The sequence below is a fragment of the Nicotiana tabacum genome, chromosome 21 (assembly GCF_000715075.1).
Source record: "Nicotiana tabacum cultivar K326 chromosome 21, ASM71507v2, whole genome shotgun sequence".
Taxonomy (NCBI): Eukaryota; Viridiplantae; Streptophyta; class Magnoliopsida; order Solanales; family Solanaceae; genus Nicotiana; species Nicotiana tabacum.
In genome coordinates, this window is record NC_134100.1 from 18,713,920 (window position 1) to 18,727,886 (window position 13,967).

Sequence of the window (13,967 nt, forward strand, 5' to 3'; positions counted from 1 at the left end):
ATGGATCATAATCAGCGACGTGCTTTATTATTTTCATACCAATTTGATGGTAAACATTGCATTTACATTTTGAAGGACTATTTTGAGAACCCTTATTGTTCTTCTTTTATAATCATAGTGATGATTATTATTATTTTGATATTTGGAACGCCCACGTTCATTGTTCAACCACTTGTCTTCATTGAAATTTATTATGCACTGCTATCACATTCACTTCAAGAATGGAGCAAATCAAGTGGGACAATTTTCATGCCTTTTCATGAAAAATATATTATTTTTCTTTATTCATCATTATATCATCAATATGGTACATTGAGACTCAAACCCAATGTCTTACCAATATAAAGGCATGTTAGACTATAATAAATTGGGACTCAAACCCAACTCTTATCATTATGGAGCATCAGAACTTGATCCCGATATCTTACCCTCAATCAATGACATAATAGGCTAAACAATATTGAGATTCATTCTCAAGCCTTATGTGATGACCCAAAAGGTCATCACTTGTTTTAAAATGAAACTTTCGTGTTCTGAGGCCTTGAAAACCTCATTTAGAGTCACCTCGATTTATGTGCGCAGTCCGAACATGTAGCCGGAAAGCTTAAATATAAAATTTAGTGAAAAATAATAAGTTTTGACTGTAAAATGAATAAATTTGACTTCGGTCAATATTTTGGGTAAACGGACCCGGATCCGTGATTTGACGGTCCCGGAGGGTCCGTAGGAAAATACGGGACTTGGGCGTATAACAGGAATCGAATTCTTAGGTCCCGAACCCGAGAAATGAATTTTTAAAGGAAATTATTTTCTGAAATCTTTTAAGAAAATTTGAAATGAAGTTTGATTAGAAAGAGATGGTATCGGGCCCGTATTTTGGTTTCGGCGCGCGGTACAGGTTATATATATGGTTTAAGTCATTTCTGTAAAGTTTGGTTGAAAACGGATGCCGTTTGACATGATTCAGACCTAAATTGCTAAATTTGATACTTGGTGAAGTTTGAGAAAAAAATTCTTGATTTTGAGGTTTGATTCATTGTTATTGAGGTTATTTTGGTGATTTGATCGCACGGATAAGTTCATATGATGTTGTTAAGTTAGTACGTGTGTTTGGTTAGGGGCCCCGAGGGCCCGAGTGTGTTTCTGATGTGTTTCGGCAAGTTTTGAACTTAGGAAAAAGTTGCAGATTCAGAGAGGTTGCAGGTCTCTGAAGCCAGGTCTCGCGGTCCGCGGTGGAAACTTCGCGGCCGCGGTGGGGTTTTCGCGACCGCGGTGATCAAGGACAAGCCTCTGCGGCCGCACTCGATTTCTTGCGGTCCGCGGTGGAGCTCCGCGGCCGCAGTCCTTTTTATGCGGTCCGCGGAGAGGGTCTGAGAGGGGTATAAATAGACGTGATTTCCAGTTATTTTCATTTTCAAAACCCCAAAAACATAGGAGGCAATTTTTCAAACAACATTTCTTCTCCAAATCAATTGTAAGTCATTTTTAACTAGTTTTCTTCAATCCTTAACATCTTTTAACATGATTTCAACTTCAAATCAATTATTTTCATGGGCGAAATTGGGTGTTTTGGGTAGGACTTAGGTTTTTCAAAAAAAAAGGGATTTGGATCTCGATTTGGGGTCCAATTTCAAAATAAATTACATATTTGAGCTCGTGGGGGAATGGGTAATCGGGTTTAGGTCCGAATTTCGAGTTTGGACCAAGCGGGCCCGGGGTCGATTTTTGACTTTTTGGAGAAATCTTTATAAAACCTATTTTCATGTATTAGAATTGATTCATTTAGCATTTATTAATGTAATTAAGTAACTTGTGGTTAGATACGAGCGAATTGGCGGTGAAATCAAGGGGTAAAGCTATAATTGAAACTTGAGTTGTGTTCGAGGCATCGAGGTAAGTGTTTGATCTAACCTTAACTTGAGGGATTAGGAGTTGTGTCCTATTTGCTATTTGCTTCCTGTCGATTACGACGTATAGGCATAGTGACGAGTATCTATACATTGGTGTCAAGCATGACCGTGAGTCTTATATTGTTATTTTCATGATTTCGTTATATTATTCATGCCTTGGTGAAGATTTCTAATTGTTGTATAAAGTTTGTGGAAAGAATTGTGACCTATGAATATTGAGGAGCATTGGCTCGAGTTGTGAAATGAATTGTGAAAGTATAAGTGATAATCGAACCTCTAGAGCATTGGTTCGAGTTGTGAAGTGAATTGTGAAGTAAAAATTGAGAAAGAGATGAGATCATTATGTTGTCATCCTTGACGGGCTATTGTTGATTTATTTGTTGTTCCCTTGCCGGAATTTGATTGTTTAATTATTGTTCCTTTGCCGGGATTTAATTGTTTAATTGTTGTTCCCTTGCCGGGATCTCTATTACTATTTTGTTTATTCCCTTGCCCCTTTACTTGTGATTGTTGTTTGGGTGAGAAAGAGTGTTAAAGCACGAAGGGTGATGTCGTGCATTGTTTGTTATTGTGAGGAAAGAGTATAAAGCACGAAGGGTGATGCCGTGCCGCACAACATACCATTCCGTGTCGAATCTATTGATTATATAGTGAGGAAAGAGAGTAAAAGCATAAAGGGTGATGTCGTGCACATTTTGATTATATGATTGTTTTGGTGAGGACGAGAGTAAAAGCACGAAGGGTGATGCCGTGCACATTTTTATTATATAACTGCTTTGGTGAGGCTGAGAGTAAAAGCACGAAGGGTGATGCCGTGCAAATTGTTGATTTCTGCTTCCTTGTTGATATTCTAGTTGTGTTGTTTCTTTCCTTACCTGATGCCTTTCTATTCGAAGCTAATATCTCCCCCACAACAAGTTTCCTCCTCCCACATTGACTAGTTATTTCTGTATTTCTTTTCCGATGTGTGTGTGTGTATATATATATATATATATATATATGAACTGCACAGGTTTATTTGGTAGTCTGGTCCTAGCCTCGTCACTACTTCGCCGAGGTTAGGCTAGACACTTACCAGCACATGGGGTCGGTTGTGCTGATACTACACTCTGCACTGTGTGCAGATCCAGGAGCAGCTTTCGGACAGTAGTTGCAGTGCTTCCTTCAGTCCACCCGGAGGCCTAAGGTAGACCTGCAGGCGTCCGCAGGCCTTGGCGTCTCCCTCTATCTCTATTTCCTGTTTCATTTCCTTTTGTTCAGAAACAATGTATTGTATTTCTTCAGACCTTGTATGTAGTAACTCTTAGACAGTCTGTGACACTGTGACATCATGTTTTGGGGTATTTGAGGTTTTAAAAGTTGTAATAGACGTAGCCTTAAGATATATAATTGTTGACTTCCGCTTATTTATTTAAAATTCCGTTTTTATCATATTATCGACTTGTGTTTGTTAAAAGGAAGCAAAAATGAAAGTGTAGCAATTAGTTAAGGTTTGGCTTGCCTAGCTCCCATTAGTAGGCGCCATCATGACTCCCGAGGGTGGGAAATCCGGATCGTGACACCTTAATTTCAATCACATGCCAAGAAAGTTAAACACAACTAATTTGCATTCTTAAATAAGTGTACAAATCTCAAATCAATATAAAACTTTATTAATTATTTGTAGCATCTATATGAAATACAACCGTTTGCAGTCAGAATATTTCTTCTAAATTCTATTAGAGTTCAAAAGGATCATAAAATCATTGTCATAATATTTATTAAGTCTCTCTAAAAAATATTGTTGTTTTCGGGGTATACCCTACCTATTGGATTTGATTTAACGCCATGACTTTCCTTCACTCAATTCAACCAAGCAATTAATGAATAAATTTATCAAAAGTACACCTAACACATATATAGTACTAATACATAAATTCAACATTTATATTACCTGAAAAGTGACATTATAGGTAACAACTTACCAGTTGTAGCTTGTGCATCATTCATATAAAATACTTAAAAATGGTAAGTCAGTAGCAAGCATCAAGTAGGTCATGGATACTCAAAAATACCTCTTCTAGTAGTCATACTAATCATTGTTTGCTTTCAAATGATACGACCATAAATTATGAAGTATACTTTCTCAATAGCTGGTTTGTTTTCCAAATTTCAAAGAAGTAATTAATCAACCTAAATAAAGATGTGAAGTATTTTTTGTTTTCTTCAAGGTGATTTATGCTTTTAATCAGTATGACCATTTTTTTATTTTTTTGGTACTATATGCAAGTGTAAAAATCCAAAAGGGAAAAAAAATATTCATCCAAGTAAAAGAAAATATTAAAAGCGGCAGGACAGATTGAAGATAATTAACACACAAATATGCATAAATTTTTTTTATATAAAATATCCTTGGTTACCATGACATGCATCATATCAACAATTAACTGCTACTATGATTTTCACATATAGAACTTCGAAAAATTTATTTCATTCATGTGATATAAAAGGTGTAATATTAATATGTGCTTATACAATACAGGTGTAGTACGAAGTTGTGTGCATATGAGATTTTAAAGGAATGACAAGTATAAGATAATCATACCTTCTTACATTTCATTACTTACCATGTGATGATATGTATAACTTCTAATTGTAATCTTTCCGGATGTAGGAAAATTTTTGTAGATATATATACAATTGGTTAGAGACTCGTGCTGATAACGTGTTATGAAATAAAAATAATTTAGTAAAACATGAACAAAAAATAAAGACAATTTAGTAAAAACATGAATAAAAAATAGAGATAGAGAAAAAAAAAGAGATTTTCTTCTTCAATTATGTGTATTTTACCATATATTACAAGGCCTTTATATAGGTACGAAAAGTAAAAAAAATATATCATGGTCATTGAATATACCAAATACAGACATACACAATATTTTGATTTTTATCCTAACACTACAGTAGTACCATTCTTTTCAGTTCTGTTGTTCTACACTAAACCCAGTACGGCAGTCGATTCATTTTTCTTTTTTTAGGGTTTTAAGCCTCAGTTCTTCTATTTCCGCCCAAAACACATTTCCAAACAACCGATTGCTGCCACTGGTCTTCGCATCTTGCCGCTGCCGCAACTCATTGGTACTGTATTTGCAAGATGAGATAATTATTTACTTTCTCTCTTATTTTTATTGAAAAACAAAAGGAATGTGCTTTATTTTCTTTAGTCTACTTTTATGCTTTGAAACATTAAAACTCTCGTCTCCTAGTTGTTCCTTTTTCCCTCACTAGAGTATGCTTGATCATAAGTTAATGAGAAGAGGTTTGAATATCTGCCTACACTTTAGTGGGCAGAGAAAGGAAGTAGTAGGTACCACTATCATTAAAAAAAAGATTTATGCTTGATACTTTGAGTTTTGTCCTTTTTCCCTTTGTGTATATAGTATGCTGCTCTGGGAGATTTCTTCATTACCCTCAATATAATCCTAGCTGTCTGTTACATGAAGCTGCCAGGTTATTTTGTGTTGAATCCTGCAAATAATTTGCAACAATTTAGTTACCAGCTGTTCTTGGTCAAAGGGAACTTAATTTACTTTTTGTCATAAATTGTACCTTTATGTCGAATAATCATCAATTCTTGTCTTGGGTTGGGAACATAGAGGGGTTAGGTGTTGCCTTTTAGAAAGTGCACAATTGAGTTTCCATAAGTTTTGGGGATGTTTGGCCTGGCATTCTTGCAAATGGGCACTGAGGATATGGTGATGTTAAGACAATATCTTCCAATGTTGACCCATTTTGAATAGAAAAACTAGAGTCAAAACTTTTTGATAAGAGAAGAAAGTTTGAAGTACCAAGAAGGTACTACAAAATACAAAGAGAAAAAGTTACAGTATACTATCACTGATTCATCCCCAGAAACTCCAAAAAAACAACATACCAAGACAAATTTTCTACCCTGTTATTCCTACACCAGAAATATAGACTCTGAAGACATCTATTTTTAACAAAAGAAATGTGTTGTTTTTATCCTTGAAAGCATCTCCTATTCCTCTCTAGCCAAATTGTCCACATGATGGACACGGGCTCGTTTTCCGGATCTGTTTCCGTCTTTTGTCAACTCTCTGACTCTGCCAACTCTCCAGTAAATTTTTCACACTGTGAGGCATCACCCGCTGCACATTGCAGATGTTGAGAAAAAGAAATCCGTCTTGTTTGCATAGCTAATAGTTTCCTGAGCTTCTTCACAAAACCAACACCTACTGCAAGGGAGAAGCCTTTTTCTGTAAAGTATCGTGAGTTACACATGCATTGCTTGCTACAAACCAGCCAAAACAAGCAATCTTAGAAGGTGCTTTTTGTTCTCCACAATATTTTCCAAGGCCAGGACATATCCCACTGCCCTATTTGTTTCTGTAGTATGGTATAACAGCTTTTAATTGAGAATCTTACATCTTTAGTGGCTGTCCAGATTTGGGAATCCAACCTGTTAAAATGTTGGCCTGGTGGCAATTGACTTGAGCCTTGGGGTTTGCTCCCTTTCAAGGTCTCAAGTTCGAAACCCACTGGGTGCAAACAATTTCTGAGGGCCATCGGACTGGGTAAACCTGAATTAACCGTGGTGCACTTGCGGGAAACTCCTTGCCGAGGGCCTGTGCACCCCCAGGAATAGTCGGGCTCAAAGAGACTCGGACACCCGATGCAAATCAAAAATAAAATAAAATTGAGGGTTATAGATTCCAAAATGTATAACAATTAGCTAACCTCCTCCACTTCCCCGGTCATTAGAGTTTCTTCTGAAGTTTTAATGCCACCTTGAGCCAGTATAACAATCAGCATTTGTACAATATTTTGTTTACAACTAAGCTATACAAACTCAGGAAATTTGTCCTTTAATTTTCCGTCTCCCAAGAAAAACTCGTCCTAGAACACTGCTAGCATTTAGTTTGATATATTGCTGGAATTCAAACCTAAGCTTGCATATATTCTTCCAAACTTCCTTTTGTCTGCATTTCCTTCCCACAAAAACTAAATTCTCAGGGTATTATTTTCATAGGAAAACCATAGTGAATTATTATATGTACACAAAATATTAGAAGCTACCAAGCAAATCTTTATCATTTTTCTTTTTCGTGGCTTATCTACATATTCAACCTTTTTTCCCCTTCTTGCTGGCACCATGGTAAACAATATTAAGAAAAAACTATAGTATATATAAATATCATATTTGATGCCTCCTTCTACTAAGTGATTTTTTTTAAAAAATTGATTCAAGATAAAGTAGAAAGCTCTAATGACTTTGAATTTTGTACTTGATTCAAGACAAAGTGAGAGGTTGACAATGGTTTCTTTAAGTTGATAGGACTTGGAAATCTTTCTAAGACATTGCTTGAAGATTGAAATGAATCTTTATTAAGTCCTGAGGACTTGTTTATTTGTTTGTGAAATTAAGTTTCATATCACATGTCACTATTGCGACGGTGGAAAAAGCTTTTTGTCAATGAATTGTGTTAAAAATGACTTGTGAAGTAGAATTGGTGATAGATTTTTGAATGACTGTTTAGATTGTTATATAGAGGATGAAAAATTTGAAAGTATACCCTAAGTTGCTCGGACTATTTACTTTCGGTGCCGCACCCTTTTTGACATGATCTGGGTGTGGGTGTGAAATCTGTACCGGATATGATCAACCAATTTTAGATACTTCGACCAAAATCGACAGAGAAATTTGGGACAAATACAGTAACTTTTTTGACATAAAAACAAAAGCTAAAGGGAAATTGAAGAAAATGGAATACTTTATATATAGAAATTTCTATGTCAGTCCTTTTCCTTTTATCTCCTTCTCGGATTCTCCTACGGATCACTATTTTCTCCTTATCGGAATACTTTGTAAATTTTCAAAATAATGTCTCATAATTTAGACATTTTTATAACTATATTTTTAGATTTTGAATTATTTTCAGCCGAATCCCCATACTTGTATCCGTATCTAGATTCATTCCACCACTAACAACAATAACTACAGACCCAGTTTAGTGTGCATGCAGACCCTATTCCTACCTAGTAAAGGTAGAGAGATTGTTTTTGGTGGACCCTCGGCTCAAGACAAGGTGAAGAAGAGAAAAGATGAAGAAGAAGAAGAACAAAGAAGAAGAAACACGAGGAACAAGAAGAAAAAGAACAAAGAAGAAGTAGCATCAAACATTAACAATAAGAAAATAAGAGAACTGAAGCGAACGAAATAACATGGTCTTAATAGAGCTCTAAGAATATGAAAGAGTGCTACTAATACTACTGGTATTGGACGAGGAAACTGTCGACTACCTCCTAACCTTCTACCCTAATTTTCAATCTTCACATCCTTCTTAGTAAGTTGAAGCAGCACCAAGTTTTGCCTAATTACCTCTCCCCAGTACCTTTTTGGGTTACCACCGAATCTTAAAATTTAGATCATGAAGGATCTCTAGATCCGTATTGGACACCTGCAGACGGGTCCGAGCAACTTAGAGTATACCTAATGATGCAATCATAGGTCGTTCTTAAAACATGACAAGTCGTCAAGTATAATTGTAATGATAATGTTTATATTCATATGTTGTGTTTAAGTGGTTCCTTTCTTTTAAAATATATCTTGAATATTGGTACTCGTTTCTTAGTTCGGTTATAATTGTGTATTAACTTGAGGTTGTTTTGGTAGATCGAACCCATAAGGTTCAAATCTTCGACCGTCTTTGTAATAATTATGTGTTGATTTTTAATGTGTGCTCTGGTTATCTGGTATTGGTAGTTTACCATGGAGAAAAACGAAAACCAAATCGGTAAGTACCTAGCTTTTGAGGGCCATATATTCAACCATCTATATCTTTAGTTTGATACTTTGATATTAGATTGTTACTTTAATAGTTTTAAATGTGCTTAAATGTTAGAGAATTAGTTTAGTTGACTAAAAATGTGTTTGTTTGATCATATAAAAGTCTGTGTTATGTAACTTTGTCTTTGTTTGATGTATGTATAGTTAACTTATTAAATAATTGTTAACTTGATTTAGAATATTTCGCAGATTCACTTCTTTCGAAAAATTTCTCTGCTTCTTCAAATATTGAATTCCTTTGGTGAAAATCCTGGATTCTCCCCTGAAAAGCCTCAACTCAGATATTTTGTTATGTGACTTTTTGTAAATTGCATTGTTCAGAAACATGTTGTTAAGCATTCAGATTTTTCTTAAAAAACTAGAATAACACCATGAAGTAGTGTTACTGGACTCCTCCGTGAATGTTCCTTTCACAAAAGTCTCTCAAGCATTCCCTTAACTAAGTCATTCTCGAAATAGAAGAGAGTTTATAATATAATTATGAAATGCAACCATATTTGTTTATACATTAAGTCTTTTTTCTTTTTGAAACTTAATAATACCTCTATGGAAATTTCATCTTGGTCGTTCCATACTTTTGAAAAAGGCGAAAATTTAGCACCCTTAAAATTTTCATTTGTTTGTTAGACTTGTCCTTTTTGTTGTTTGCTGTTTTTGTGAAGGTTGTTAGAACTAATAAAAGTGAAAACCATCCAACGATAAAAAGTCAAGAAATAGAAAAAAGTGAAACATCCAAAACCGAGAAAGGGGAAAGTGAAGTTTTACATGAGGAAAAAAGGGCACATGACTGATTTACCGTCAAACACCATCGCATGATGAAGAATGCTAATTGAACCGGTGTAACCTCCCCCAAAAAGGTTAAAGAAATAGATATTTTAAAGGTGCTAAATTTTCACTGTAAGCACGTGATTTTTGCCTTATATGAGAATTACTCCCAAAAAATTTAAAAATAAATTGATTTTTCTTTGGTGTGCAATTTTGTGATATTTTGTGATATTTTGTATTTGTCTGTGTGTGTTTATTTGCTAAATTAATAAAAAAATACAAAAATATGTCGCATTTTGCATGTAGGATTTAATTCTACAATTGTTAGTAATTAAAATTTTTTACAAAAATTAAAAAATTACAAAAATAGGCATCGTTTGCATTTTTAGCATTTAATGTCCAAATATACAATTTTATGCTTAATTAATACTTAATTATGCGTTAATTGTTATTGGGAGTTAATTTGCGCTTTTATAACTTAATTTAGTTCTTAATAATAGTTTAAGTATTTTTATAATTTAGTTTTAGAAAAAATAAAAGAAGAAAAGAGAGCGAAAGTATAAAGAAAGTCGGAATTAGGCCTCTTCTTCAATTTCAAGCCACAGGCCCAAAAATGGCCCAATCTTCCCTACGGCCTAGTCCATTTCGAACTGGGTCGACCCAGTCCATAACCCAAAAGACCCAATACCCCTATCTTGCATTTCAAAGACAAAAAAAAAAAAAAAAAAAAAAAAACCCTAAAAATGACCTAAGTCATCCGCCCCCCTATCATTCTTCTTCTTCTTTTCTTCTTCTTCTCCATCTCCAAAATAGTGAGCTGCCATGGCTACCCAGCAGCCACCCCCCTTCGTCGAACACCACCCAAACACCGTCCAAACACCACCAAACGACACAACCTCCTTCGCGTTCAAACGACCCCAACCCTATCCGCCATTGATGAAGTTCGTCGAGCTCAAGCTCGTTGAGCTCGACGTCTATGTCGTTGTTGCTTCTGTCTCAACCAAACAACCAAACGAACACAGCCTCGACGAGTCAGCTGTTGTTCAAAGCTCCCATCGCCGCTGCTCGTCACGACCAAGCTCGCGCGCTGCCATCGGAAGCAGTCCATTCCGCCATGGACGTCGTCGACAGTTGCTGCTGCTCGCTGCTTTGGACTGTTGTTGCTTCACGTCGTCTCCTTCGCTGCTGTGTACTGCCATCGACGACCCCATGAGTCTTCCGTTTGGTTGCTCACCATTGTACTGTTGTTGACGACGCAAGGCAGTCCGGTTAAAGTCCGGCAAAGGTCGAGGGTTTTTCGTCAAGTGAAGATCCTATACGTCGTGAGTTCATCGTCAAGTTCGTTGTTTGTTTGGTCGTTGTTCGTCTTTCGATCCGGTTAGTAGTTTTTGAGTTTTATTTTGTCCGTATTTTGTTTTGATATTTTCGAATCTAAAATCAACAAATGTTTGTTTTGTTTATCGTTTGAATTAATTTTTAGTTCATGTTCATATGTTATTTGTTAAATTAATTTTCAGATTTTAAAATGGAAGTTTAATTAGTTGTTTTCATATTCATGTCATGTTTGTATTATTGTTTAAGTGAATATTTGTTGGTTTAATGTTTGTTAGATTCAAATTGAAATTTAATTAATTATTTCTTCAATTTGTTTCATGTGTTATGCATTTTTCAGAAAATATTAATGTTGTTTGAATCGTTAGAATCCGTCATGTTTGTTGCTTAAAATAGATTCATTCATGTTCATACTTTGTTTGGATGATCTTGAATCCGAATTTTGTATAGTTTGATTTCTTGTTTACCATTTATGATTATTTCTTGAATTGTTCTCATAATCTTATTTAAAGTTTAATATAAGAATTGTTTGTTGTAATGTTGTTAGAGTTGATTTTAAGTTCAATATGATTGAATTTAGAAATCTTCATACTTTGTTTGTTGTTGTTGTCGAATCCGAAAATAGGATTGTTTGTTGCTAAAATATTGTTCAATCAAATTTTAGTTGTTCTTTGTTGTTCAATTTGTGTTCATGTGATTTGTTGTTGAAATGTTGTTAAAATCGTGTTCATGTGATATTGTTGTTATGATGTTCATCCGTGTTCATATTGTTGTTTGAACATTGTTAGAAATTGATCATATTGTCTATATTTTGGTTAAGTTTGATTAATTGATGTGTTATAGCTGATGGGTAGTTTGGTAAATTTGTAGTACGTTCAGGGGTAGTTTGGTAATTTCAGTAAGGTCGTAAGGGGTAGTTTAGGAATTGTACATTTTGTAATTATTTATTTGAAGCATGGGGGACAAAATGAAATGGGATGGGTTGTGATATGATTATTTAATATAAAGGGGGGACAAGATTTAATTTAAAGGGGAATCTTGCATTATTTTAAATGAAGCATGGGGAACAAAATATAATGGGGTGGTGTGATATGTTTATTTAATGTAATGGGGATGAGTGGAAAGATAATGGGTTGGGTAGAGAAAAAGTATTGATTTAATTGATTAAAAGATTTATGGGATGAGATTATATATATGTGAAGTCTTGAACACAAGACAGGAGAGAACAGAGAGAACAAAAATAGAGAGAGATACGAAAAAAAATACACACACAGATAGAGAGAAAAAACGGACAGAGAATAGAAGAGAGAAAAATTCCGAAAAAATATTTAAGCTTTCAAAATAAGAATAAAAGCTAAAAAATCTACTGCTTTCTTTCTTTGTTTGAAATTAGTATTAATGGTTGTTGTTTCATTTAAAGCTTAAAGCTTTTGTTTTTGGGATTACTACTCCACCGGTCTGTACTGGGTTGTTACTGTTGCTGGGCAGTTGTTGATGTTGTACTGTTATTACTGCTGTAAGCACGTGATTTTTGCTTGACGGACAGTCACTCCAAAAGAAATAGTAACAAAGGACCTCGCTGTACAATTTTCAATTTTCCGTAACGTGTACTGCTAGTCATGTGCGGGTCTGTCCATTTTGTCCATTTTTTTTTTACATTATTAAACAAAGTACAAAATGTGTATGATCTGGTAATTAGACCATAATTCATTCAGTAAAAGAAAAATTCACAAAAATATTCTAGGGTGCGATTTAACCTATTTAAATATTTTGATAATTATGTTTTTTTGAATTTCATTTTTTTATTTTTAGTTTTAAGATTAGAAAAAAGAAAAAAAAAAGAAAAAAAGAAAGGGAGAAAAGAATGAAGAAAACGGTTTGGGCCAAGGAAATAAACCAAAAATAGGCCCAAACCAATTCGATCAGGTCCAGTCCAAAACCGGCTACCCAGGCATCTCCTGAAACGACGTCGTTTCAGGCAAATTAATCTGGGCCGTTCATTTCCATTGATCCGATGGCCCTTATTAGCCCTCATGACCCGACCCATTCCCGTTTTTGACCGACCCCTTGATTAACCAAACGGCACCGTATGGTCTAGCCTCCCCAATCCTGGCCATCAATTTTAATCGATCCAACGGCCAGGATTGAATCAGCCTCCCCGTATATAAGCCTCCTATCACACCCCACGCCCCTATTCTAACCCCCCCCCCCCACTCATCGTCTTCATCCAAACACTGAAGCCCCCCCAAACCCTAGCAGCCGCCCTAGCTTCCCTTTCACCAGAACCCGGCGGCATGGACGCCGGTGGCCACCTCCTGAACACCCTAGGACCACCTCACTGTCCTGAACACAAATCCACTAACCACGAGCCTCGAATCACTTCCGTTCGTCTCGAATCTTCATTTGAAGATTTGAGTCGAACCCGGATCTATGCCAAACCATCCCATCTTCATACCAGACACTCCCCTGACCTTCCTTGTGACCAAACCAAGCTTGGTTTGGTCCGAATCTACCCACAACTCCTAAAAATCCAGATCTGGAAATTCAGAACTTGAAACACATGCACCTGGGGAACCCGGCCGGTTTTGACATGGGTTTGAGGTCTAATAGACCTTAATCAAGGTGTTCTCATGTGAGAACACCCTGATTAAAGTTTGTTCGGCCTCAAAAGTTCGAAGTTGAATCAGATTTGGGTCTGTTTGATTTAAGCATTTTCGGTAAGTTTTCCTTTCTTTTGTGTTAGTTTTGATTAAGTGGTCAGCATGTTTCGTTGTGTTTCTTTGTTATTTTTTGTTATTTTTTCATTCGGATTTCTTCATCTCTGTAAAGACCTTTTATTTGGTCGATTGGTTTCTGTGTATGATTTAAATGTATCCTATGATAAGCATATCCGATTAGTATAGTCGTCACATGAATAAACTTATATAGGTTCCTAGTGACTGACCAAGTTGTCCGAAGCCCTTTAGGTCCCTGAACATATTGTTTGTGTGAGCGACTGATTATTACCTGCTATAATTAGTATAGTCGACTCGATAAGTGTCGTTGATTAGTTTCTATAACTAATGAATCAAACGAGCTAATAATGTCGCATGACTAATTGATACTTCGCC

The 13,967-nt window shown here is 35.6% G+C and overlaps 1 long non-coding RNA gene across 1 annotated transcript; it reads left to right on the forward strand.

Moving 5' to 3' along the window:
- Positions 1 to 4,762: 4,762 nt before the first annotated feature.
- Positions 4,763 to 8,480, forward strand: LOC107823227 (uncharacterized). The gene is made up of 2 exons (XR_001656579.2): positions 4,763 to 5,030; positions 7,937 to 8,480. It is a non-coding gene; the product is annotated as an uncharacterized LOC107823227 (long non-coding RNA).
- Positions 8,481 to 13,967: the final 5,487 nt, after the last annotated feature.